Source organism: Phyllobates terribilis, unplaced genomic scaffold (assembly GCF_046119375.1).
Source record: "Phyllobates terribilis strain yellow unplaced genomic scaffold, ASM4611937v1 Scaffold_27__1_contigs__length_16484149, whole genome shotgun sequence".
Classification (NCBI taxonomy): domain Eukaryota; kingdom Metazoa; phylum Chordata; class Amphibia; order Anura; family Dendrobatidae; genus Phyllobates; species Phyllobates terribilis.
The window spans coordinates 12,361,636-12,387,351 of record NW_027362787.1 but is presented as its reverse complement, the minus strand read 5'-3'; the positions used below and the strand labels follow the sequence as shown (position 1 = coordinate 12,387,351).

The window sequence follows — 25,716 nt, the reverse complement described above, 5'->3', positions numbered from 1 at the left end:
GGGTGAAGGTGCTGTGTTTAAAGAGGTGGAGTTATGCAGATCTAAAACGCGTGGATTGCAGCAGCAGCAAGCCGAAAAGTGCAGGCATGTAAGGGATCTAGAGGTTGACAACATGTCTTCTTAACGGGAGTCCAGGAGCTCATCTCCACAAATGGACTTTTCAGGATCCTTGGGTGGCTCCGTAGTTTGAAACCAATTCTGGTTATCGCTTCTCGGCCTTTTGGCTAAGATCAAGTGTAGTATCTGTTCTTATCAGTTTAATATCTGATACGTCCCCTATCTGGGGACCATATATTAAATGGATTTTTAGAACAGGGAGATGGAAAAAGAGCTTGCTCTGTCCACTCCACGCATTGACCTGGTATTGCAGTATCTCCAGGACCGGTGCACCCCTTCTTTAATGCAGTTTCTAAAATCAGAAAGAATTGAATTCAATGTTTTTTGTTCATTTTGCTTGTTTGTCGGATTTTGGGATGGACTCTTTGGCTTTGCTTTTCTTCTCCTCATTGGATTTTTCATGTTCAAAGTTGCAGAAGCCAGATTACAAGCTCATTTTGGTTCAACTTCAGCAACTGTGCATTGCATTGCCATGTAATGTGATGCAATGCTATCTTTCTAGCTCTCCCTTTTTACTTCCTTTTGGATAAACAGACATATTAGGCAAGCATTTTGGAGCTTTCACCTAAATAACTACAGGTGGTGAGATAAGCTGCACAATATAATTGACCTTTCAGTATATTGTTGCACACACACCATCTATTTAGCAAATGCCCTTGTTATCAACAGCAGCCTTTTAAACTCACCTGAGCTAACAGGTATGTGCGCTGGTTACTCTGCTGCGCTTAAAATTTCTTTTTTGGTTTGCTACAATGCCTTTTCTGAAACGTTGTCTCCCTCTGCTGGAACACTGACTTCTTTCATTTAATGCCTGCAGACTATAAAAGAGAACCCAACCCAAAAAGTTTGGTTGATTAGTCTGTGGCATTCTGTTAAACTGTTGCTTATGGCGGTCTCTGTGAGCTTCTCAGCGACATTCAGCCAGCCAGGTATCCTGCCTGCAGTAGATGGAATGTGGCAATGGAACGCTGGCTGCGCGTGTCATAATAGGCTCTGAGCCTTTATATACCTGTGCACAGCAGCAGCCACCTTCAGTCTGCTGCTGGACAGCCAGCAGCAGCAGGAGAGGTATGTAATCAGGAGCCCTCCTGCTAAGGGTAGACAGCTGCTCGTTCCACCCCACCCCCCGCCTTAATTGGTTCTCCTCCCTTCCAACGGTGTTGAGGCGGGTGGGAACAGCAGGGGGTGAAGGTGCTGTGTTTAAAGAGGTGGAGTTATGCAGATCTAAAACGCGTGGATTGCAGCAGCAGCAAGCCGAAAAGTGCAGGCATGTAAGGGATCTAGAGGTTGACAACATGTCTTCTTAACGGGAGTCCAGGAGCTCATCTCCACAAATGGACTTTTCAGGATCCTTGGGTGGCTCCGTAGTTTGAAACCAATTCTGGTTATCGCTTCTCGGCCTTTTGGCTAAGATCAAGTGTAGTATCTGTTCTTATCAGTTTAATATCTGATACGTCCCCTATCTGGGGACCATATATTAAACGGATTTTTAGAACAGGGAGATGGAAAAAGAGCTTGCTCTGTCCACTCCACGCATTGACCTGGTATTGCAGTATCTCCAGGACCGGTGCACCCCTTCTTTAATGCAGTTTCTAAAATCAGAAAGAATTGAATTCAATGTTTTTTGTTCATTTTGCTTGTTTGTCGGATTTTGGGATGGACTCTTTGGCTTTGCTTTTCTTCTCCTCATTGGATTTTTCATGTTCAAAGTTGCAGAAGCCAGATTACAAGCTCATTTTGGTTCAACTTCAGCAACTGTGCATTGCATTGCCATGTAATGTGATGCAATGCTATCTTTCTAGCTCTCCCTTTTTACTTCCTTTTGGATAAACAGACATATTAGGCAAGCATTTTGGAGCTTTCACCTAAATAACTACAGGTGGTGAGATAAGCTGCACAATATAATTGACCTTTCAGTATATTGTTGCACACACACCATCTATTTAGCAAATGCCCTTGTTATCAACAGCAGCCTTTTAAACTCACCTGAGCTAACAGGTATGTGCGCTGGTTACTCTGCTGCGCTTAAAATTTCTTTTTTGGTTTGCTACAATGCCTTTTCTGAAACGTTGTCTCCCTCTGCTGGAACACTGACTTCTTTCATTTAATGCCTGCAGACTATAAAAGAGAACCCAACCCAAAAAGTTTGGTTGATTAGTCTGTGGCATTCTGTTAAACTGTTGCTTATGGCGGTCTCTGTGAGCTTCTCAGCGACATTCAGCCAGCCAGGTATCCTGCCTGCAGTAGATGGAATGTGGCAATGGAACGCTGGCTGCGCGTGTCATAATAGGCTCTGAGCCTTTATATACCTGTGCACAGCAGCAGCCACCTTCAGTCTGCTGCTGGACAGCCAGCAGCAGCAGCAGCAGGAGAGGTATGTAATCAGGAGCCCTCCTGCTAAGGGTAGACAGCTGCTCGTTCCACCCCACCCCCCGCCTTAATTGGTTCTCCTCCCTTCCAACGGTGTTGAGGCGGGTGGGAACAGCAGGGGGTGAAGGTGCTGTGTTTAAAGAGGTGGAGTTATGCAGATCTAAAACGCGTGGATTGCAGCAGCAGCAAGCCGAAAAGTGCAGGCATGTAAGGGATCTAGAGGTTGACAACATGTCTTCTTAACGGGAGTCCAGGAGCTCATCTCCACAAATGGACTTTTCAGGATCCTTGGGTGGCTCCGTAGTTTGAAACCAATTCTGGTTATCGCTTCTCGGCCTTTTGGCTAAGATCAAGTGTAGTATCTGTTCTTATCAGTTTAATATCTGATACGTCCCCTATCTGGGGACCATATATTAAATGGATTTTTAGAACAGGGAGATGGAAAAAGAGCTTGCTCTGTCCACTCCACGCATTGACCTGGTATTGCAGTATCTCCAGGACCGGTGCACCCCTTCTTTAATGCAGTTTCTAAAATCAGAAAGAATTGAATTCAATGTTTTTTGTTCATTTTGCTTGTTTGTCGGATTTTGGGATGGACTCTTTGGCTTTGCTTTTCTTCTCCTCATTGGATTTTTCATGTTCAAAGTTGCAGAAGCCAGATTACAAGCTCATTTTGGTTCAACTTCAGCAACTGTGCATTGCATTGCCATGTAATGTGATGCAATGCTATCTTTCTAGCTCTCCCTTTTTACTTCCTTTTGGATAAACAGACATATTAGGCAAGCATTTTGGAGCTTTCACCTAAATAACTACAGGTGGTGAGATAAGCTGCACAATATAATTGACCTTTCAGTATATTGTTGCACACACACCATCTATTTAGCAAAAGCCCTTGTTATCAACAGCAGCGTTTTAAACTCACCTGAGCTAACAGGTATGTGCGCTGGTTACTCTGCTGCGCTTAAAATTTCTTTTTTGGTTTGCTACAATGCCTTTTCTGAAACGTTGTCTCCCTCTGCTGGAACACTGACTTCTTTCATTTAATGCCTGCAGACTATAAAAGAGAACCCAACCCAAAAAGTTTGGTTGATTAGTCTGTGGCATTCTGTTAAACTGTTGCTTATGGCGGTCTCTGTGAGCTTCTCAGCGACATTCAGCCAGCCAGGTATCCTGCCTGCAGTAGATGGAATGTGGCAATGGAACGCTGGCTGCGCGTGTCATAATAGGCTCTGAGCCTTTATATACCTGTGCACAGCAGCAGCCACCTTCAGTCTGCTGCTGGACAGCCAGCAGCAGCAGCAGGAGAGGTATGTAATCAGGAGCCCTCCTGCTAAGGGTAGACAGCTGCTCGTTCCACCCCACCCCCCGCCTTAATTGGTTCTCCTCCCTTCCAACGGTGTTGAGGCGGGTGGGAACAGCAGGGGGTGAAGGTGCTGTGTTTAAAGAGGTGGAGTTATGCAGATCTAAAACGCGTGGATTGCAGCAGCAGCAAGCCGAAAAGTGCAGGCATGTAAGGGATCTAGAGGTTGACAACATGTCTTCTTAACGGGAGTCCAGGAGCTCATCTCCACAAATGGACTTTTCAGGATCCTTGGGTGGCTCCGTAGTTTGAAACCAATTCTGGTTATCGCTTCTCGGCCTTTTGGCTAAGATCAAGTGTAGTATCTGTTCTTATCAGTTTAATATCTGATACGTCCCCTATCTGGGGACCATATATTAAATGGATTTTTAGAACAGGGAGATGGAAAAAGAGCTTGCTCTGTCCACTCCACGCATTGACCTGGTATTGCAGTATCTCCAGGACCGGTGCACCCCTTCTTTAATGCAGTTTCTAAAATCAGAAAGAATTGAATTCAATGTTTTTTGTTCATTTTGCTTGTTTGTCGGATTTTGGGATGGACTCTTTGGCTTTGCTTTTCTTCTCCTCATTGGATTTTTCATGTTCAAAGTTGCAGAAGCCAGATTACAAGCTCATTTTGGTTCAACTTCAGCAACTGTGCATTGCATTGCCATGTAATGTGATGCAATGCTATCTTTCTAGCTCTCCCTTTTTACTTCCTTTTGGATAAACAGACATATTAGGCAAGCATTTTGGAGCTTTCACCTAAATAACTACAGGTGGTGAGATAAGCTGCACAATATAATTGACCTTTCAGTATATTGTTGCACACACACCATCTATTTAGCAAATGCCCTTGTTATCAACAGCAGCCTTTTAAACTCACCTGAGCTAACAGGTATGTGCGCTGGTTACTCTGCTGCGCTTAAAATTTCTTTTTTGGTTTGCTACAATGCCTCTTCTGAAACGTTGTCTCCCTCTGCTGGAACACTGACTTCTTTCATTTAATGCCTGCAGACTATAAAAGAGAACCCAACCCAAAAAGTTTGGTTGATTAGTCTGTGGCATTCTGTTAAACTGTTGCTTATGGCGGTCTCTGTGAGCTTCTCAGCGACATTCAGCCAGCCAGGTATCCTGCCTGCAGTAGATGGAATGTGGCAATGGAACGCTGGCTGCGCGTGTCATAATAGGCTCTGAGCCTTTATATACCTGTGCACAGCAGCAGCCACCTTCAGTCTGCTGCTGGACAGCCAGCAGCAGCAGCAGCAGGAGAGGTATGTAATCAGGAGCCCTCCTGCTAAGGGTAGACAGCTGCTCGTTCCACCCCACCCCCCGCCTTAATTGGTTCTCCTCCCTTCCAACGGTGTTGAGGCGGGTGGGAACAGCAGGGGGTGAAGGTGCTGTGTTTAAAGAGGTGGAGTTATGCAGATCTAAAACGCGTGGATTGCAGCAGCAGCAAGCCGAAAAGTGCAGGCATGTAAGGGATCTAGAGGTTGACAACATGTCTTCTTAACGGGAGTCCAGGAGCTCATCTCCACAAATGGACTTTTCAGGATCCTTGGGTGGCTCCGTAGTTTGAAACCAATTCTGGTTATCGCTTCTCGGCCTTTTGGCTAAGATCAAGTGTAGTATCTGTTCTTATCAGTTTAATATCTGATACGTCCCCTATCTGGGGACCATATATTAAATGGATTTTTAGAACAGGGAGATGGAAAAAGAGCTTGCTCTGTCCACTCCACGCATTGACCTGGTATTGCAGTATCTCCAGGACCGGTGCACCCCTTCTTTAATGCAGTTTCTAAAATCAGAAAGAATTGAATTCAATGTTTTTTGTTCATTTTGCTTGTTTGTCGGATTTTGGGATGGACTCTTTGGCTTTGCTTTTCTTCTCCTCATTGGATTTTTCATGTTCAAAGTTGCAGAAGCCAGATTACAAGCTCATTTTGGTTCAACTTCAGCAACTGTGCATTGCATTGCCATGTAATGTGATGCAATGCTATCTTTCTAGCTCTCCCTTTTTACTTCCTTTTGGATAAACAGACATATTAGGCAAGCATTTTGGAGCTTTCACCTAAATAACTACAGGTGGTGAGATAAGCTGCACAATATAATTGACCTTTCAGTATATTGTTGCACACACACCATCTATTTAGCAAATGCCCTTGTTATCAACAGCAGCCTTTTAAACTCACCTGAGCTAACAGGTATGTGCGCTGGTTACTCTGCTGCGCTTAAAATTTCTTTTTTGGTTTGCTACAATGCCTTTTCTGAAACGTTGTCTCCCTCTGCTGGAACACTGACTTCTTTCATTTAATGCCTGCAGACTATAAAAGAGAACCCAACCCAAAAAGTTTGGTTGATTAGTCTGTGGCATTCTGTTAAACTGTTGCTTATGGCGGTCTCTGTGAGCTTCTCAGCGACATTCAGCCAGCCAGGTATCCTGCCTGCAGTAGATGGAATGTGGCAATGGAACGCTGGCTGCGCGTGTCATAATAGGCTCTGAGCCTTTATATACCTGTGCACAGCAGCAGCCACCTTCAGTCTGCTGCTGGACAGCCAGCAGCAGCAGCAGCAGGAGAGGTATGTAATCAGGAGCCCTCCTGCTAAGGGTAGACAGCTGCTCGTTCCACCCCACCCCCCGCCTTAATTGGTTCTCCTCCCTTCCAACGGTGTTGAGGCGGGTGGGAACAGCAGGGGGTGAAGGTGCTGTGTTTAAAGAGGTGGAGTTATGCAGATCTAAAACGCGTGGATTGCAGCAGCAGCAAGCCGAAAAGTGCAGGCATGTAAGGGATCTAGAGGTTGACAACATGTCTTCTTAACGGGAGTCCAGGAGCTCATCTCCACAAATGGACTTTTCAGGATCCTTGGGTGGCTCCGTAGTTTGAAACCAATTCTGGTTATCGCTTCTCGGCCTTTTGGCTAAGATCAAGTGTAGTATCTGTTCTTATCAGTTTAATATCTGATACGTCCCCTATCTGGGGACCATATATTAAATGGATTTTTAGAACAGGGAGATGGAAAAAGAGCTTGCTCTGTCCACTCCACGCATTGACCTGGTATTGCAGTATCTCCAGGACCGGTGCACCCCTTCTTTAATGCAGTTTCTAAAATCAGAAAGAATTGAATTCAATGTTTTTTGTTCATTTTGCTTGTTTGTCGGATTTTGGGATGGACTCTTTGGCTTTGCTTTTCTTCTCCTCATTGGATTTTTCATGTTCAAAGTTGCAGAAGCCAGATTACAAGCTCATTTTGGTTCAACTTCAGCAACTGTGCATTGCATTGCCATGTAATGTGATGCAATGCTATCTTTCTAGCTCTCCCTTTTTACTTCCTTTTGGATAAACAGACATATTAGGCAAGCATTTTGGAGCTTTCACCTAAATAACTACAGGTGGTGAGATAAGCTGCACAATATAATTGACCTTTCAGTATATTGTTGCACACACACCATCTATTTAGCAAATGCCCTTGTTATCAACAGCAGCCTTTTAAACTCACCTGAGCTAACAGGTATGTGCGCTGGTTACTCTGCTGCGCTTAAAATTTCTTTTTTGGTTTGCTACAATGCCTTTTCTGAAACGTTGTCTCCCTCTGCTGGAACACTGACTTCTTTCATTTAATGCCTGCAGACTATAAAAGAGAACCCAACCCAAAAAGTTTGGTTGATTAGTCTGTGGCATTCTGTTAAACTGTTGCTTATGGCGGTCTCTGTGAGCTTCTCAGCGACATTCAGCCAGCCAGGTATCCTGCCTGCAGTAGATGGAATGTGGCAATGGAACGCTGGCTGCGCGTGTCATAATAGGCTCTGAGCCTTTATATACCTGTGCACAGCAGCAGCCACCTTCAGTCTGCTGCTGGACAGCCAGCAGCAGCAGCAGCAGGAGAGGTATGTAATCAGGAGCCCTCCTGCTAAGGGTAGACAGCTGCTCGTTCCACCCCACCCCCCGCCTTAATTGGTTCTCCTCCCTTCCAACGGTGTTGAGGCGGGTGGGAACAGCAGGGGGTGAAGGTGCTGTGTTTAAAGAGGTGGAGTTATGCAGATCTAAAACGCGTGGATTGCAGCAGCAGCAAGCCGAAAAGTGCAGGCATGTAAGGGATCTAGAGGTTGACAACATGTCTTCTTAACGGGAGTCCAGGAGCTCATCTCCACAAATGGACTTTTCAGGATCCTTGGGTGGCTCCGTAGTTTGAAACCAATTCTGGTTATCGCTTCTCGGCCTTTTGGCTAAGATCAAGTGTAGTATCTGTTCTTATCAGTTTAATATCTGATACGTCCCCTATCTGGGGACCATATATTAAATGGATTTTTAGAACAGGGAGATGGAAAAAGATCTTGCTCTGTCCACTCCACGCATTGACCTGGTATTGCAGTATCTCCAGGACCGGTGCACCCCTTCTTTAATGCAGTTTCTAAAATCAGAAAGAATTGAATTCAATGTTTTTTGTTCATTTTGCTTGTTTGTCGGATTTTGGGATGGACTCTTTGGCTTTGCTTTTCTTCTCCTCATTGGATTTTTCATGTTCAAAGTTGCAGAAGCCAGATTACAAGCTCATTTTGGTTCAACTTCAGCAACTGTGCATTGCATTGCCATGTAATGTGATGCAATGCTATCTTTCTAGCTCTCCCTTTTTACTTCCTTTTGGATAAACAGACATATTAGGCAAGCATTTTGGAGCTTTCACCTAAATAACTACAGGTGGTGAGATAAGCTGCACAATATAATTGACCTTTCAGTATATTGTTGCACACACACCATCTATTTAGCAAATGCCCTTGTTATCAACAGCAGCCTTTTAAACTCACCTGAGCTAACAGGTATGTGCGCTGGTTACTCTGCTGCGCTTAAAATTTATTTTTTGGTTTGCTACAATGCCTTTTCTGAAACGTTGTCTCCCTCTGCTGGAACACTGACTTCTTTCATTTAATGCCTGCAGACTATAAAAGAGAACCCAACCCAAAAAGTTTGGTTGATTAGTCTGTGGCATTCTGTTAAACTGTTGCTTATGGCGGTCTCTGTGAGCTTCTCAGCGACATTCAGCCAGCCAGGTATAATGCCTGCAGTAGATGGAATGTGGCAATGGAACGCTGGCTGCGCGTGTCATAATAGGCTCTGAGCCTTTATATACCTGTGCACAGCAGCAGCCACCTTCAGTCTGCTGCTGGACAGCCAGCAGCAGCAGCAGCAGGAGAGGTATGTAATCAGGAGCCCTCCTGCTAAGGGTAGACAGCTGCTCGTTCCACCCCACCCCCCGCCTTAATTGGTTCTCCTCCCTTCCAACGGTGTTGAGGCGGGTGGGAACAGCAGGGGGTGAAGGTGCTGTGTTTAAAGAGGTGGAGTTATGCAGATCTAAAACGCGTGGATTGCAGCAGCAGCAAGCCGAAAAGTGCAGGCATGTAAGGGATCTAGAGGTTGACAACATGTCTTCTTAACGGGAGTCCAGGAGCTCATCTCCACAAATGGACTTTTCAGGATCCTTGGGTGGCTCCGTAGTTTGAAACCAATTCTGGTTATCGCTTCTCGGCCTTTTGGCTAAGATCAAGTGTAGTATCTGTTCTTATCAGTTTAATATCTGATACGTCCCCTATCTGGGGACCATATATTAAATGGATTTTTAGAACAGGGAGATGGAAAAAGAGCTTGCTCTGTCCACTCCACGCATTGACCTGGTATTGCAGTATCTCCAGGACCGGTGCACCCCTTCTTTAATGCAGTTTCTAAAATCAGAAAGAATTGAATTCAATGTTTTTTGTTCATTTTGCTTGTTTGTCGGATTTTGGGATGGACTCTTTGGCTTTGCTTTTCTTCTCCTCATTGGATTTTTCATGTTCAAAGTTGCAGAAGCCAGATTACAAGCTCATTTTGGTTCAACTTCAGCAACTGTGCATTGCATTGCCATGTAATGTGATGCAATGCTATCTTTCTAGCTCTCCCTTTTTACTTCCTTTTGGATAAACAGACATATTAGGCAAGCATTTTGGAGCTTTCACCTAAATAACTACAGGTGGTGAGATAAGCTGCACAATATAATTGACCTTTCAGTATATTGTTGCACACACACCATCTATTTAGCAAATGCCCTTGTTATCAACAGCAGCCTTTTAAACTCACCTGAGCTAACAGGTATGTGCGCTGGTTACTCTGCTGCGCTTAAAATTTCTTTTTTGGTTTGCTACAATGCCTTTTCTGAAACGTTGTCTCCCTCTGCTGGAACACTGACTTCTTTCATTTAATGCCTGCAGACTATAAAAGAGAACCCAACCCAAAAAGTTTGGTTGATTAGTCTGTGGCATTCTGTTAAACTGTTGCTTATGGCGGTCTCTGTGAGCTTCTCAGCGACATTCAGCCAGCCAGGTATCCTGCCTGCAGTAGATGGAATGTGGCAATGGAACGCTGGCTGCGCGTGTCATAATAGGCTCTGAGCCTTTATATACCTGTGCACAGCAGCAGCCACCTTCAGTCTGCTGCTGGACAGCCAGCAGCAGCAGCAGCAGGAGAGGTATGTAATCAGGAGCCCTCCTGCTAAGGGTAGACAGCTGCTCGTTCCACCCCACCCCCCGCCTTAATTGGTTCTCCTCCCTTCCAACGGTGTTGAGGCGGGTGGGAACAGCAGGGGGTGAAGGTGCTGTGTTTAAAGAGGTGGAGTTATGCAGATCTAAAACACGTGGATTGCAGCAGCAGCAAGCCGAAAAGTGCAGGCATGTAAGGGATCTAGAGGTTGACAACATGTCTTCTTAACGGGAGTCCAGGAGCTCATCTCCACAAATGGACTTTTCAGGATCCTTGGGTAGCTCCGTAGTTTGAAACCAATTCTGGTTATCGCTTCTCGGCCTTTTGGCTAAGATCAAGTGTAGTATCTGTTCTTATCAGTTTAATATCTGATACGTCCCCTATCTGGGGACCATATATTAAATGGATTTTTAGAACAGGGAGATGGAAAAAGAGCTTGCTCTGTCCACTCCACGCATTGACCTGGTATTGCAGTATCTCCAGGACCGGTGCACCCCTTCTTTAATGCAGTTTCTAAAATCAGAAAGAATTGAATTCAATGTTTTTTGTTCATTTTGCTTGTTTGTCGGATTTTGGGATGGACTCTTTGGCTTTGCTTTTCTTCTCCTCATTGGATTTTTCATGTTCAAAGTTGCAGAAGCCAGATTACAAGCTCATTTTGGTTCAACTTCAGCAACTGTGCATTGCATTGCCATGTAATGTGATGCAATGCTATCTTTCTAGCTCTCCCTTTTTACTTCCTTTTGGATAAACAGACATATTAGGCAAGCATTTTGGAGCTTTCACCTAAATAACTACAGGTGGTGAGATAAGCTGCACAATATAATTGACCTTTCAGTATATTGTTGCACACACACCATCTATTTAGCAAATGCCCTTGTTATCAACAGCAGCCTTTTAAACTCACCTGAGCTAACAGGTATGTGCGCTGGTTACTCTGCTGCGCTTAAAATTTATTTTTTGGTTTGCTACAATGCCTTTTCTGAAACGTTGTCTCCCTCTGCTGGAACACTGACTTCTTTCATTTAATGCCTGCAGACTATAAAAGAGAACCCAACCCAAAAAGTTTGGTTGATTAGTCTGTGGCATTCTGTTAAACTGTTGCTTATGGCGGTCTCTGTGAGCTTCTCAGCGACATTCAGCCAGCCAGGTATCCTGCCTGCAGTAGATGGAATGTGGCAATGGAACGCTGGCTGCGCGTGTCATAATAGGCTCTGAGCCTTTATATACCTGTGCACAGCAGCAGCCACCTTCAGTCTGCTGCTGGACAGCCAGCAGCAGCAGGAGAGGTATGTAATCAGGAGCCCTCCTGCTAAGGGTAGACAGCTGCTCGTTCCACCCCACCCCCCGCCTTAATTGGTTCTCCTCCCTTCCAACGGTGTTGAGGCGGGTGGGAACAGCAGGGGGTGAAGGTGCTGTGTTTAAAGAGGTGGAGTTATGCAGATCTAAAACGCGTGGATTGCAGCAGCAGCAAGCCGAAAAGTGCAGGCATGTAAGGGATCTAGAGGTTGACAACATGTCTTCTTAACGGGAGTCCAGGAGCTCATCTCCACAAATGGACTTTTCAGGATCCTTGGGTGGCTCCGTAGTTTGAAACCAATTCTGGTTATCGCTTCTCGGCCTTTTGGCTAAGATCAAGTGTAGTATCTGTTCTTATCAGTTTAATATCTGATACGTCCCCTATCTGGGGACCATATATTAAATGGATTTTTAGAACAGGGAGATGGAAAAAGAGCTTGCTCTGTCCACTCCACGCATTGACCTGGTATTGCAGTATCTCCAGGACCGGTGCACCCCTTCTTTAATGCAGTTTCTAAAATCAGAAAGAATTGAATTCAATGTTTTTTGTTCATTTTGCTTGTTTGTCGGATTTTGGGATGGACTCTTTGGCTTTGCTTTTCTTCTCCTCATTGGATTTTTCATGTTCAAAGTTGCAGAAGCCAGATTACAAGCTCATTTTGGTTCAACTTCAGCAACTGTGCATTGCATTGCCATGTAATGTGATGCAATGCTATCTTTCTAGCTCTCCCTTTTTACTTCCTTTTGGATAAACAGACATATTAGGCAAGCATTTTGGAGCTTTCACCTAAATAACTACAGGTGGTGAGATAAGCTGCACAATATAATTGACCTTTCAGTATATTGTTGCACACACACCATCTATTTAGCAAATGCCCTTGTTATCAACAGCAGCCTTTTAAACTCACCTGAGCTAACAGGTATGTGCGCTGGTTACTCTGCTGCGCTTAAAATTTCTTTTTTGGTTTGCTACAATGCCTTTTCTGAAACGTTGTCTCCCTCTGTTGGAACACTGACTTCTTTCATTTAATGCCTGCAGACTATAAAAGAGAACCCAACCCAAAAAGTTTGGTTGATTAGTCTGTGGCATTCCGTTAAACTGTTGCTTATGGCGGTCTCTGTGAGCTTCTCAGCGACATTCAGCCAGCCAGGTATCCTGCCTGCAGTAGATGGAATGTGGCAATGGAACGCTGGCTGCGCGTGTCATAATAGGCTCTGAGCCTTTATATACCTGTGCACAGCAGCAGCCACCTTCAGTCTGCTGCTGGACAGCCAGCAGCAGCAGCAGCAGGAGAGGTATGTAATCAGGAGCCCTCCTGCTAAGGGTAGACAGCTGCTCGTTCCACCCCACCCCCCGCCTTAATTGGTTCTCCTCCCTTCCAACGGTGTTGAGGCGGGTGGGAACAGCAGGGGGTGAAGGTGCTGTGTTTAAAGAGGTGGAGTTATGCAGATCTAAAACGCGTGGATTGCAGCAGCAGCAAGCCGAAAAGTGCAGGGATGTAAGGGATCTAGAGGTTGACAACATGTCTTCTTAACGGGAGTCCAGGAGCTCATCTCCACAAATGGACTTTTCAGGATCCTTGGGTGGCTCCGTAGTTTGAAACCAATTCTGGTTATCGCTTCTCGGCCTTTTGGCTAAGATCAAGTGTAGTATCTGTTCTTATCTGCTCAGAGACTATTCCATCATGGACGGTCCGGAGGACGAGGACGAGGACTAAACCCCTCCTCCCCCTCTCCCCTTATGTGTCTTGTCTTTCAATAAAGCTTCGGGCCTGTGATTTTCCCCTCCCCATCCCCTTTTTCCCAATCCCCATCCCTTATCACGATTCGTCGTACTGTATTGATTGACATGCTTTTTCTTTCAGATTGAGTGTTTTGTGTAGCATAGGGGTGTGATGTGTCTAGTTAGTGCGTCGTATCCTCATGCTATGTAAATATGACGTAGAATTCTGTGTGTACTGGGCTGCGGCACTGTACACTGTCTGTTAACTTATTTTTTGTGCTAATAAAAGATATATTCAATCAAAAAAAAAAAAATCTGTTCTTATCAGTTTAATATCTGATACGTCCCCTATCTGGGGACCATATATTAAATGGATTTTTAGAACAGGGAGATGGAAAAAGAGCTTGCTCTGTCCACTCCACGCATTGACCTGGTATTGCAGTATCTCCAGGACCGGTGCACCCCTTCTTTAATGCAGTTTCTAAAATCAGAAAGAATTGAATTCAATGTTTTTTGTTCATTTTGCTTGTTTGTCGGATTTTGGGATGGACTCTTTGGCTTTGCTTTTCTTCTCCTCATTGGATTTTTCATGTTCAAAGTTGCAGAAGCCAGATTACAAGCTCATTTTGGTTCAACTTCAGCAACTGTGCATTGCATTGCCATGTAATGTGATGCAATGCTATCTTTCTAGCTCTCCCTTTTTACTTCCTTTTGGATAAACAGACATATTAGGCAAGCATTTTGGAGCTTTCACCTAAATAACTACAGGTGGTGAGATAAGCTGCACAATATAATTGACCTTTCAGTATATTGTTGCACACACACCATCTATTTAGCAAATGCCCTTGTTATCAACAGCAGCCTTTTAAACTCACCTGAGCTAACAGGTATGTGCGCTGGTTACTCTGCTGCGCTTAAAATTTCTTTTTTGGTTTGCTACAATGCCTTTTCTGAAACGTTGTCTCCCTCTGCTGGAACACTGACTTCTTTCATTTAATGCCTGCAGACTATAAAAGAGAACCCAACCCAAAAAGTTTGGTTGATTAGTCTGTGGCATTCTGTTAAACTGTTGCTTATGGCGGTCTCTGTGAGCTTCTCAGCGACATTCAGCCAGCCAGGTATCCTGCCTGCAGTAGATGGAATGTGGCAATGGAACGCTGGCTGCGCGTGTCATAATAGGCTCTGAGCCTTTATATACCTGTGCACAGCAGCAGCCACCTTCAGTCTGCTGCTGGACAGCCAGCAGCAGCAGCAGCAGGAGAGGTATGTAATCAGGAGCCCTCCTGCTAAGGGTAGACAGCTGCTCGTTCCACCCCACCCCCCGCCTTAATTGGTTCTCCTCCCTTCCAACGGTGTTGAGGCGGGTGGGAACAGCAGGGGGTGAAGGTGCTGTGTTTAAAGAGGTGGAGTTATGCAGATCTAAAACGCGTGGATTGCAGCAGCAGCAAGCCAAAAAGTGCAGGCATGTAAGGGATCTAGAGGTTGACAACATGTCTTCTTAACGGGAGTCCAGGAGCTCATCTCCACAAATGGACTTTTCAGGATCCTTGGGTGGCTCCGTAGTTTGAAACCAATTCTGGTTATCGCTTCTCGGCCTTTTGGCTAAGATCAAGTGTAGTATCTGTTCTTATCAGTTTAATATCTGATACGTCCCCTATCTGGGGACCATATATTAAATGGATTTTTAGAACAGGGAGATGGAAAAAGAGCTTGCTCTGTCCACTCCACGCATTGACCTGGTATTGCAGTATCTCCAGGACCGGTGCACCCCTTCTTTAATGCAGTTTCTAAAATCAGAAAGAATTGAATTCAATGTTTTTTGTTCATTTTACTTGTTTGTCGGATTTTGGGATGGACTCTTTGGCTTTGCTTTTCTTCTCCTCATTGGATTTTTCATGTTCAAAGTTGCAGAAGCCAGATTACAAGCTCATTTTGGTTCAACTTCAGCAACTGTGCATTGCATTGCCATGTAATGTGATGCAATGCTATCTTTCTAGCTCTCCCTTTTTACTTCCTTTTGGATAAACAGACATATTAGGCAAGCATTTTGGAGCTTTCACCTAAATAACTACAGGTGGTGAGATAAGCTGCACAATATAATTGACCTTTCAGTATATTGTTGCACACACACCATCTATTTAGCAAATGCCCTTGTTATCAACAGCAGCCTTTTAAAGTCACCTGAGCTAACAGGTATGTGCGCTGGTTACTCTGCTGCGCTTAAAATTTCTTTTTTGGTTTGCTACAATGCCTTTTCTGAAACGTTGTCTCCCTCTGCTGGAACACTGACTTCTTTCATTTAATGCCTGCAGACTATAAAAGAGAACCCAACCCAAAAAGTTTGGTTGATTAGTCTGTGGCATTCTGTTAAACTGTTGCTTATGGCGGTCTCTGTGAGCTTCTCAGCGACATTCAGCCAGCCAGGTATCCTGCCTGCAGTAGATGGAATGTGGCAATGGAACGCTGGCTGCGCGTGTCATAATAGGCTCTGAGCCTTTATATACCTGTGCACAGCAGCAGCCACCTTCAGTCTGCTGCTGGACAGCCAGCAGCAGCAGCAGCAGGAGAGGTATGTAATCAGGAGCCCTCCTGCTAAGGGTAGACAGCTGCTCGTTCCACCCCACCCCCCGCCTTAATTGGTTCTCCTCCCTTCCAACGGTGTTGAGGCGGGTGGGAACAGCAGGGGGTGAAGGTGCTGTGTTTAAAGAGGTGGAGTTATGCAGATCTAAAACGCGTGGATTGCAGCAGCAGCAAGCCGAAAAGTGCAGGCATGTAAGGGATCTAGAGGTTGACAACATGTCTTCTTAACGGGAGTCCAGGAGCTCATCTCCACAAATGGACTTTTCAGGATCCTTGGGTGGCTCCGTAGTTTGAAACCAATTCTGGTTATCGCTTCTCGGCCTTTTGGCTAAGATCAAGTGTAGTATCTGTTCTTATCAGTTTAATATCTGATACGTCCCCTATCTGGGGACCATATATTAAATGGATTTTTAGAACAGGGAGATGGAAAAAGAGCTTGCTCTGTCCACTCCACGCATTGACCTGGTATTGCAGTATCTCCAGGACCGGTGCACCCCTTCTTTAATGCAGTTTCTAAAATCAGAAAGAATTGAATTCAATGTTTTTTGTTCATTTTGCTTGTTTGTCGGATTCTGGGATGGACTCTTTGGCTTTGCTTTTCTTCTCCTCATTGGATTTTTCATGTTCAAAGTTGCAGAAGCCAGATTACAAGCTCATTTTGGTTCAACTTCAGCAACTGTGCATTGCATTGCCATGTAATGTGATGCAATGCTATCTTTCTAGCTCTCCCTTTTTACTTCCTTTTGGATAAACAGACATATTAGGCAAGCATTTTGGAGCTTTCACCTAAATAACTACAGGTGGTGAGATAAGCTGCACAATATAATTGACCTTTCAGTATATTGCTATATTGCTAATGTTAAGAATGCTTATTCATCGGCTGCATTACCCCCCCTGGGGAAATCTGACCACAACCTCATACTATTGTCTCCTGCTTACCAACCAGACATCCGCAAACAACCAGTGACAATTAAAAAGATAAGGAAGTGGTGTCCAGCAGCAGAGGAGGCGTTACAAGACTGCTTTGATTGTACAGACTGGGAGGTGTTGTGTACCATGAAAGAGAATTGTGATGTTAATGAGATTACTGGCAGAGTTACTGATTACATCAACTTCTGTATGGACATTGTAGTACCTGTTCAAGAGATTCGGTGTTATGCAAACAATAAGCCATGGATTACAAAAGAGTTGAAACATTTACTAAACATGAAAAAACTGGCTTTTAAAAGGAAGGACAAGGAGGCATTGAAAATTATACAGCGAGACCTAAAGGGGAAAATTAAGATTGCCCGTGAGGCATTCAGAGTTAAATTAGAAAATCAATTTGCACGAAAAAGCTCCAGAGAGGTGTGGGCTGGAATGAAGCTAGTGACTGGGTTTAAGGCAAGGTCGGAGCAGGTGGGTGGTGGACTTAGAATGGCTAATGAAATGAATGAGTTCTTCAATAGATTCAGCAATAAAGGTGCGGTAGCAGCAGGGAAGGGGGAGGAGGCCGGGGAACAACTAGCTAAATTAACAGGGGGTGAAATAGATCATTTCTCGGTCTCCAAAAATGACGTGAGGGACCAGTTTAGTAAGCTGGCCATTGGCAAAGCAGCAGGGCCTGACGGTCTCAGTCCACGTGTCCTCAGAGTGTGTGCAAATGAGTTGTGTACTGTCTTCCAGCATCTCTTTAACCAGAGCTTACAATCAAAGAGAGTACCAGTGCTATGGAAGACTTCCTGCCTGGTGCCGGTTCCCAAGACTACCTTCCCGACTTCCCCGGGGGACTATAGACCGGTGGCCTTAACATCGCATGCGATGAAGTCCTTGGAGAGAATAGTACTTGCTCACTTGTGTCCGAGGGTGATGGCGCATACTGATGATCTTCAGTTTGCGTACCGGCAGGGACTGGGGGTGGACGATGCTGTAGCGTCTCTGCTACAAACAGTACATTCCTTTTTGGACAATGATGGAACCACAGTGCGTGCTTTGTTCTTTGATTTCTCTAGTGCGTTCAACACATTACAGCCACTCTTACTGCGTGGAAAGTTGATTAAAATGGCGGTGGATGAGGGACTTGTGAATTGGATAATTGACTACCTGTCGGATAGGCCACAGTTTGTTAGGTGGGGGACGGCTACATCAGATAGTGTACTGAGCAGTGTCGGAGCCCCGCAGGGAACAGTGCTGTCGCCATTCCTCTTTACATTGTACACAGCTGACTTTCAGTATAAATCAGACCGTTGTTACCTCCAGAAGTACTCGGATGACTCTGTGATAGTTGGCGGTATTGGGAAGGACCAGGATGAAGAGGAATATAGAAGGGTGGTTGCGGACTTTGTAGTATGGTGCCAGGCTAACCATCTAGAACTAAATGTTAAGAAAACCAGGGAGTTGGTGATGAGCTATGGAAGGTGCAAGAAGGTATGCCTACCTGTTACCATTGACGGTCAGGATGTGGAGATGGTGGACAGTTTCAAATATTTGGGGGTTTACCTGGATAGCAAGCTAGACTGGAAGTGCCACATGGAGAAGGTCTACAAGAAGGGGATGAGTAGATTGTACTTCCTAAGGAAGTTAAGGTCTTTTAATGTGTGTGGCAAAATGCTTGAGGTGTTCTACCAATCCATTGTGGCTAGTGCCACCTTTGCGGCAATAATTTGCTGGGGTAACAGTGTGCGTGTTGCTGACGCCAACAAGCTCAACAAACTTATAAAGAAGGCTAGCGCGACGGTGGGCCTACAGCTTGGGACTTTTGAAGAGGTGGTAGAGGAAAGGATTAAGAAGAAGTGCAGAGCTATAATGGGCAACAACACACACCCGCTTTATGAACTGTTTGCGAAACAGAAGAGCACATTCAGCAATCGCCTAATACAACTAAGGTGTAAAAAGGAAAAATACAGGAGATCATTTGTTCCAACAGCTATGGGGGTGTTTAACAAATGTCTGAAAAGCAATGTCTAAAGTATTCCAAATGTTATGTTATCATATGTGTCATGTTCGAGATCTGTGTTCTGCTGCTGTGATACCGTAATTTCCTACGGGATAAATAAAGTATATCTTATCTTATCTTATCTTATCTTATCTTATATTGTTGCACACACACCATCTATTTAGCAAATGCCCTTGTTATCAACATCAGCCTTTTAAACTCACCTGAGCTAACAGGTATGTGCGCTGGTTACTCTGCTGCGCTTAAAATTTCTTTTTTGGTTTGCTACAATGCCTTTTCTGAAACGTTGTCTCCCTCTGCTGGAACACTGACTTCTTTCATTTAATGCCTGCAGACTATAAAAGAGAACCCAACCCAAAAAGTTTGGTTGATTAGTCTGTGGCATTCTGTTAAACTGTTGCTTATGGCGGTCTCTGTGAGCTTCTCAGCGACATTCAGCCAGCCAGGTATCCTGCCTGCAGTAGATGGAATGTGGCAATGGAACGCTGGCTGCGCGTGTCATAATAGGCTCTGAGCCTTTATATACCTGTGCACAGCAGCAGCCACCTTCAGTCTGCTGCTGGACAGCCAGCAGCAGCAGCAGCAGCAGGAGAGGTATGTAATCAGGAGCCCTCCTGCTAAGGGTAGACAGCTGCTCGTTCCACCCCACCCCCCGCCTTAATTGGTTCTCCTCCCTTCCAACGGTGTTGAGGCGGGTGGGAACAGCAGGGGGTGAAGGTGCTGTGTTTAAAGAGGTGGAGTTATGCAGATCTAAAACGCGTGGATTGCAGCAGCAGCAAGCCGAAAAGTGCAGGCATGTAAGGGATCTAGAGGTTGACAACATGTCTTCTTAACGGGAGTCCAGGAGCTCATCTCCACAAATGGACTTTTCAGGATCCTTGGGTGGCTCCGTAGTTTGAAACCAATTCTGGTTATCGCTTCTCGGCCTTTTGGCACGATCTATCAGGTTTACCTGTGTGGTCTTGCCTGTGAGGTGCTCTTGGTACCCTTTCTCTCGGCCTGGGGGGATCGTTCCTCTTCGGAGGGACTTAACCCCCCTGCTGCTATTGGGAGGAAGGATTAGTCCGGGAGCAACGGGAAGGGATCCCATGAAGGCTTGCGCCTTTCAGAGAGAAGAGTCGGTACGTTCCTGAGTGAAGGATGCCGGCAACGCTCACATATTCATCGGGTGATGCCCGGATGCGGAACACAGTGAGGATTGAAGTTGGAGCAGCATCGAGGATGGAGAAGAATTTGGACTACATCTGCCATAGGATTCTTCTTGGAGTTCTGGAGTTTCGGCGGGAAGACATATTCTGCTTCCAGGACAACGAGTACAAGGGGACATACACCATCACCTTCAAGAGCCAGGGATGCTGTCAGCAACTCGTACAAAAGGTAAACGAGGAAAACTACTTAGATGAATTGGATGGACTAACCTTTTGTCTCTTGTATGCTTATGACGAGATCCCCATCGTGGTGCATTTCCCGAACCCCTTTGTGGAAGCTGCAGACATCTCGACCTACCTTACCCGCTATTGTGATGATCTGAGATACCTGGGTACTGTGAAGAACGCGGTAGGCTTCTGGTGCGGCAAGAGAAGGTATATGGCCCGTCTAAAGAGGGACCTTAGTGGAGTGGGAGGAATGCTACACCCTCCCTCAACCTTCGTAATCGGTAAGAGCAGAGGCTACTTATTTTATCCTGGAATGCCAGTATGTTGCAGGAACTGTGGACAAATGGGTCATACCCAAACGTCCTGCACGGGCAGGATAGTAGACCGCTGCAATAATTGCAGCTGTTACGGACATTTAATGAAGGACTGTCCCGCTGGGAGGAAATGTAATCTCTGCGGTGAGGCGGGGCACATGTTCCGAGGATGCCCCAACAGGACCAGGACCAGGACCTACGCAGAAGCTGCATCTTCTGAAGCTGAGCCGATGCGCCCACCGGTCTTCACTGGCAGGCCGGCGTCAGAGGGCGGTTCGAAGGGCGAGAAGGCTGGGATGGAGCAGGGAGCCGGAGGCCCCTCTGGGGCGGCACCTGCATCGAAGTCCCTTAACGATGGGCGGACCTCGCATGGACCGGAGCGGGGGGGTCCTCCTTCTGGGAGGGTATCCTCCGTATCGATGGTTCCCGATACCGATCCTGTTGGGCTGGAGGGTGGTGCCCCTGTGCGGTTGGCTACAGGGGACCACGCAGCGATGGCCTCAGGATCTTCCAGGGCGATTAGCCAGCCAGATGAGGGGGCTTTGCTTCTAGGTGGCGAACATCAGGAAATCTGTGTTGCTGATCTTGTCCTGATGGACCAGTCTCCCCCCCTGGAGGAGGTGGAGGAAGAGGAGGACTGCACCAGTGACCTAGTGGAGTCTGCCCCGAAAAAGAGACGGAATGTCGAAGCCCCAGCGTCTCCTGGAATGTGGCTGGGAACCGTGACCTACGAGGGGGCAACCGCCGGCTCACAGAATATCGAGTCGTTTGGGTCCTCTAGCCCGGATGTCCTGGAGCAATTTGATATACAGGGCTTTGAGTCAGGTGTCCTCATGGAAGATCCACCACCCTGACCTATGAATGCCCACATTAAGACTTGTCTCACTGAATGTGAGGTCATTAAAGAGCCCAGTTCGTATTGCTGCTCTATTCAAGTATTTAGAAACCACTGACTTTGACATATGTTTATTACAGGAATGCGGGATACAACATGCACTAAATTATAATGATATCAAGACAGATTGGAGACTGGGGCCCTCCATCTGGTCTGGCTCCAATGACAACAAGTCAGCGGGGGTGGGCTTCCTCTGTCGTGGGAGAAATATTACTATAAATGCTGTCACAGAAATAGTACCAGGCAGAGTGGTTTTAGTGCATTTTAAATTTAATGGTTTTACCCTACGTGTAATGAATATTTATGCTCCCCCTGATAAGCAAGAGAGAATTAATTTATTTGGGATATTGCCATTGTACTGTACTGGGTCATCTCCCCTGATCGTAGGGGGTGATTTTAATTGTCTTTGTGCTAGTGAACAACGAGCAGGGGGTGACCCTTTACGCAAATTGGATAAGTCATGTCATCTATTGAAAGATTTTATAACTGATTTTAAATTATGCGATGCGTGGAGGTCACTCCTGCCGACGGACCCTGGTTATACGTGGTCCGGAAGAGGGGTGTCCTCCAGGATCGATTTTATTTTCCTATCAGATGATTTTAACCCTGTAAAATGTGTTTTAACATCAAATATATTTTCTGACCATAAGGGCTTGGAGGTGCATCTAGAATACCGGGATGAACAGAGGGTCAACAGGGGCCTCTGGCGTCTAAGTACTTACCTGCTGGAGGACCCTCTGATTCGACAAGACTTTGGTAAAGCCTATCAAGCCTGGCGGCGACAAAAACCTTCTGATGCCCCTATGGTAACCTGGTGGGAAAATTTGAAAAAAAAAGTCAGAATGTTTTTTATAAAAGCAGGGAGACGTAAAGCTAGAGAGAAAAAAATATGTTTTAGTGATCTTAACACCAAACTACAAACACTTTTTAAATTCAAAGAGCTAGGGGTGGAGGTGGGAGATGATATTGCTAGCCTAAAAACTGAAATTCAGAACTGCATAGACACAAAGGGGAAAGAGATTATTTTTAACTCTAGAGTGCAGCACTTGGAGGAGGGGGAGAAGTGCTCTCGCTTCTTCTTCAAAAAAGTCATGGATAAAAGAGAAGTGATCACAAATCTAGAGGGTGAAACATCTATGCAGGGAATGTTGAATGCTACTTTTAACTTTTATAAGCATCTTTTTAGTAAAAAGTGTATAGATGAGTCCTTTTTATCTGATGCTCTTAATGATCTCGATTTTAAGTTAAATTTTACAGACCAGGAGTTTTTAGAACGCGATATTGTTTTAGAGGAATTATTTTATGTTTTTAAAAGTTTCTCTAAGGGTAAAGCACCTGGGTGTGACGGACTACCTGTAGAATTTTACCTTACTTTTTGGGACATTTTAAAAGAGGACCTTTTTATGCTTTTTAAAGAAGTTTTTATTTGTGAACAGTTGCCATTTTCGTGGAGGAGAGGAGTGGTGTCTTTGATATATAAAAAAGGTGACCGCAGTACTCTAGCGAATTGGAGACCCATAACTCTCCTAAATGTTGATTACAAGGTACTTGCTAAGGTGGTTGCAGACCGGCTCAGGAGTGTCATTGCCAAACTAATCCAGCCTGAGCAGGTTTGTAGTGTACCAGGCAGAAGTATTTCAGAGGTTTTAAACGTATTAAGGGATGTAATTTGGTATTCCAGAGACCGGTGTCAAAATGTAGCTCTTTTAGCCCTAGATTTTGAAAAAGCTTTCGATAGAGTCTCTCATAGATTTCTTTTTAGAGTTTTAAAAAGAATGGGTATCCCTAATATGCTTTTAAATTGTATTAAGATTTTATATAAAAATTGTTTTAGTCAAATTTCTCTTAATGGCTTTTTAACAGATGGAGTTCCCCTTGAGTCTGGAGTGAAGCAGGGATGCCCCTTGTCGCCCATCCTGTTCATCTGCGCCATGGAGCCCCTGCTGAGCGCAATAAGAAAAGACAAAGTGATTAGAGGGGTTCCTGTTCCAGGCGGAGGTGGCAGTGATGTGAGAGTCTTTGGCTACATGGATGACGTGACGGTTGTGTGCGTGGACCCTGCTTCCCTCCGGAGGGCGGTGTTGCGCATTGATTTTTTTTCCCAGGCATCCGGTTTTAAACTTAATTTAAATAAATCTGAATGTCTGACTTTGGGATCCTGGGACACCGCCCAACTCCCGCAGCTCACTATAAAACGAGACAATGTAAAAATTCTTGGAGTTGTTTTTAACGAGGAGAATGTGGGAACTCAAAGCTGGGAGAATGTCATAGAAAAAATGTCAAAGAAAATATCATTTTGGGGTTTGAGGTCCCTAACAATGGAGGGGAAAATTTTAATTATAAAATCAGTGTTGTTACCCCTCATACTGTATATAGCTATGGTGTACCCCCCCTCTGATGTTTTAATTAAAAAAATGACTAGGATGATCTTTATGTTTTTATGGAACTCCAAAATGGAAAAATTAAGGCGAGAAATAATGAGGAAGAATAAAATGAACGGCGGAAGGGATGTCCCCGATTTACATATTTATTTGTATTTAAATTATTTCTGCTTTTGTTTCAAACATTTTAATGGTAATAGTGCGCTAAGTTATTTTTTAAAATATACTTGTGGGATGATTTTTAAAAGATGGTTTAAGTTGTCGTTGAATTCCCCTGTTTTACTATGCCCCCCAAACACCAAGCAATCTTAGAAAAGACTGTTCGATTTTATAGCCTTGGTGATTTTAATATGGACATTTTTAAAGACCGCAAGAAGCTTTTATCTTTTCTGAGGAGGAATGAAGATGTGACCCCCATAGTAAATTTCTCAGAAGAGAGATCGAAGCAAGTTTGGAAGAATGTCTTCGGGAAATTCTTAGCAAATGGACATAAGGACATCGCATGGATGGTGGTCCACCAGTGCCTCCCCACCAGAGAGTTTCAACACAGGAGAGGCCTGGTGGCCAGAGCCAAATGCCCCAGAGACTCATGTGTTAATGACGAAACCACCTTGCACCTTATGTGGAATTGCCCATTTGCACAGGAACTTTGGCACAAAGTTGGGATTCTTTTAAAATGGACTTGCGGTTTAAGAGATTTTAACCATGAATATGTTTTATATGGCCTTTTTAAATGTCCGACCCCTCAACAGTATTGTATATGTTGGTGTATGATTAACTGTTTTAAAGACGCCCTTTGGAAGGCACGCAATATTTTACTTTTTAAACGTGATGCTATTTCTGTGAAGGATTGTCTTAAAATTGCTTTTAGCCAGATGTATATTTATTACTTGAGGGATGTCAAATGTATTGGGAGGAGGGATGCTAATCGTATATGGGGTTTTTATGGGTGGAATTCTGTGTTTTAATAATGTACTGTTTGTGTTGTTGTTTTTGATTGTAAACCATATTTTACGCACTTAATAAATTATGTTGAAACCTGATCTGTTCTTATCAGTTTAATATCTGATACGTCCCCTATCTGGGGACCATATATTAAATGGATTTTTAGAACAGGGAGATGGAAAAAGAGCTTGCTCTGTCCACTCCACGCATTGACCTGGTATTGCAGTATCTCCAGGACCGGTGCACCCCTTCTTTAATGCAGTTTCTAAAATCAGAAAGAATTGAATTCAATGTTTTTTGTTCATTTTGCTTGTTTGTCGGATTTTGGGATGGACTCTTTGGCTTTGCTTTTCTTCTCCTCATTGGATTTTTCATGTTCAAAGTTGCAGAAGCCAGATTACAAGCTCATTTTGGTTCAACTTCAGCAACTGTGCATTGCATTGCCATGTAATGTGATGCAATGCTATCTTTCTAGCTCTCCCTTTTTACTTCCTTTTGGATAAACAGACATATTAGGCAAGCATTTTGGAGCTTTCACCTAAATAACTACAGGTGGTGAGATAAGCTGCACAATATAATTGACCTTTCAGTATATTGTTGCACACACACCATCTATTTAGCAAATGCCCTTGTTATCAACAGCAGCCTTTTAAACTCACCTGAGCTAACAGGTATGTGCGCTGGTTACTCTGCTGCGCTTAAAATTTCTTTTTTGGTTTGCTACAATGCCTTTTCTGAAACGTCTCCTTCTGCTGGAACACTGACTTCTTTCATTTAATGCCTGCAGACTATAAAAGAGAACCCAACCCAAAAAGTTTGGTTGATTAGTCTGTGGCATTCTGTTAAACTGTTGCTTATGGCGGTCTCTGTGAGCTTCTCAGCGACATTCAGCCAGCCAGGTATCCTGCCTGCAGTAGATGGAATGTGGCAATG

General features: G+C 44.7%; 14 non-coding genes and 1 pseudogene across 14 annotated transcripts; all 15 read left to right on the top strand.

Moving 5' to 3' along the window:
* Positions 1-204: 204 nt before the first annotated feature.
* LOC141176655 (U2 spliceosomal RNA) lies at positions 205-395 on the top strand. Its single transcript, XR_012253322.1, has one exon. It is a non-coding gene; the product is annotated as a U2 spliceosomal RNA (small nuclear RNA).
* A 1,109-nt stretch (positions 396-1,504) lies between these two features.
* Positions 1,505-1,695, top strand: LOC141177332 (U2 spliceosomal RNA). Its single transcript, XR_012253936.1, has one exon. It is a non-coding gene; the product is annotated as a U2 spliceosomal RNA (small nuclear RNA).
* A 1,115-nt stretch (positions 1,696-2,810) lies between these two features.
* Positions 2,811-3,001, top strand: LOC141176654 (U2 spliceosomal RNA). The gene has a single exon (XR_012253321.1). It is a non-coding gene; the product is annotated as a U2 spliceosomal RNA (small nuclear RNA).
* A 1,112-nt stretch (positions 3,002-4,113) lies between these two features.
* LOC141176653 (U2 spliceosomal RNA) lies at positions 4,114-4,304 on the top strand. Its single transcript, XR_012253320.1, has one exon. It is a non-coding gene; the product is annotated as a U2 spliceosomal RNA (small nuclear RNA).
* Positions 4,305-5,419: 1,115 nt separating this feature from the next.
* On the top strand, positions 5,420-5,610 carry LOC141176651 (U2 spliceosomal RNA). The gene has a single exon (XR_012253319.1). It is a non-coding gene; the product is annotated as a U2 spliceosomal RNA (small nuclear RNA).
* A 1,115-nt stretch (positions 5,611-6,725) lies between these two features.
* LOC141176649 (U2 spliceosomal RNA) lies at positions 6,726-6,916 on the top strand. Its single transcript, XR_012253317.1, has one exon. It is a non-coding gene; the product is annotated as a U2 spliceosomal RNA (small nuclear RNA).
* A 1,115-nt stretch (positions 6,917-8,031) lies between these two features.
* On the top strand, positions 8,032-8,222 carry LOC141177620 (U2 spliceosomal RNA). The gene has a single exon (XR_012254198.1). It is a non-coding gene; the product is annotated as a U2 spliceosomal RNA (small nuclear RNA).
* A 1,115-nt stretch (positions 8,223-9,337) lies between these two features.
* On the top strand, positions 9,338-9,528 carry LOC141176648 (U2 spliceosomal RNA). Its single transcript, XR_012253316.1, has one exon. It is a non-coding gene; the product is annotated as a U2 spliceosomal RNA (small nuclear RNA).
* Positions 9,529-10,643: 1,115 nt separating this feature from the next.
* LOC141176647 (U2 spliceosomal RNA) lies at positions 10,644-10,834 on the top strand. Its single transcript, XR_012253315.1, has one exon. It is a non-coding gene; the product is annotated as a U2 spliceosomal RNA (small nuclear RNA).
* A 1,109-nt stretch (positions 10,835-11,943) lies between these two features.
* On the top strand, positions 11,944-12,134 carry LOC141176646 (U2 spliceosomal RNA). Its single transcript, XR_012253314.1, has one exon. It is a non-coding gene; the product is annotated as a U2 spliceosomal RNA (small nuclear RNA).
* A 1,115-nt stretch (positions 12,135-13,249) lies between these two features.
* On the top strand, positions 13,250-13,359 carry LOC141178003 (U2 spliceosomal RNA; annotated as a pseudogene).
* A 265-nt stretch (positions 13,360-13,624) lies between these two features.
* On the top strand, positions 13,625-13,824 carry LOC141177771 (U2 spliceosomal RNA). The gene has a single exon (XR_012254325.1). It is a non-coding gene; the product is annotated as a U2 spliceosomal RNA (small nuclear RNA).
* A 1,115-nt stretch (positions 13,825-14,939) lies between these two features.
* On the top strand, positions 14,940-15,130 carry LOC141176645 (U2 spliceosomal RNA). The gene has a single exon (XR_012253313.1). It is a non-coding gene; the product is annotated as a U2 spliceosomal RNA (small nuclear RNA).
* A 1,115-nt stretch (positions 15,131-16,245) lies between these two features.
* On the top strand, positions 16,246-16,436 carry LOC141176644 (U2 spliceosomal RNA). The gene has a single exon (XR_012253312.1). It is a non-coding gene; the product is annotated as a U2 spliceosomal RNA (small nuclear RNA).
* Positions 16,437-24,844: 8,408 nt separating this feature from the next.
* On the top strand, positions 24,845-25,034 carry LOC141177794 (U2 spliceosomal RNA). The gene has a single exon (XR_012254343.1). It is a non-coding gene; the product is annotated as a U2 spliceosomal RNA (small nuclear RNA).
* The last annotated feature ends 682 nt before the right edge of the window (positions 25,035-25,716 follow it).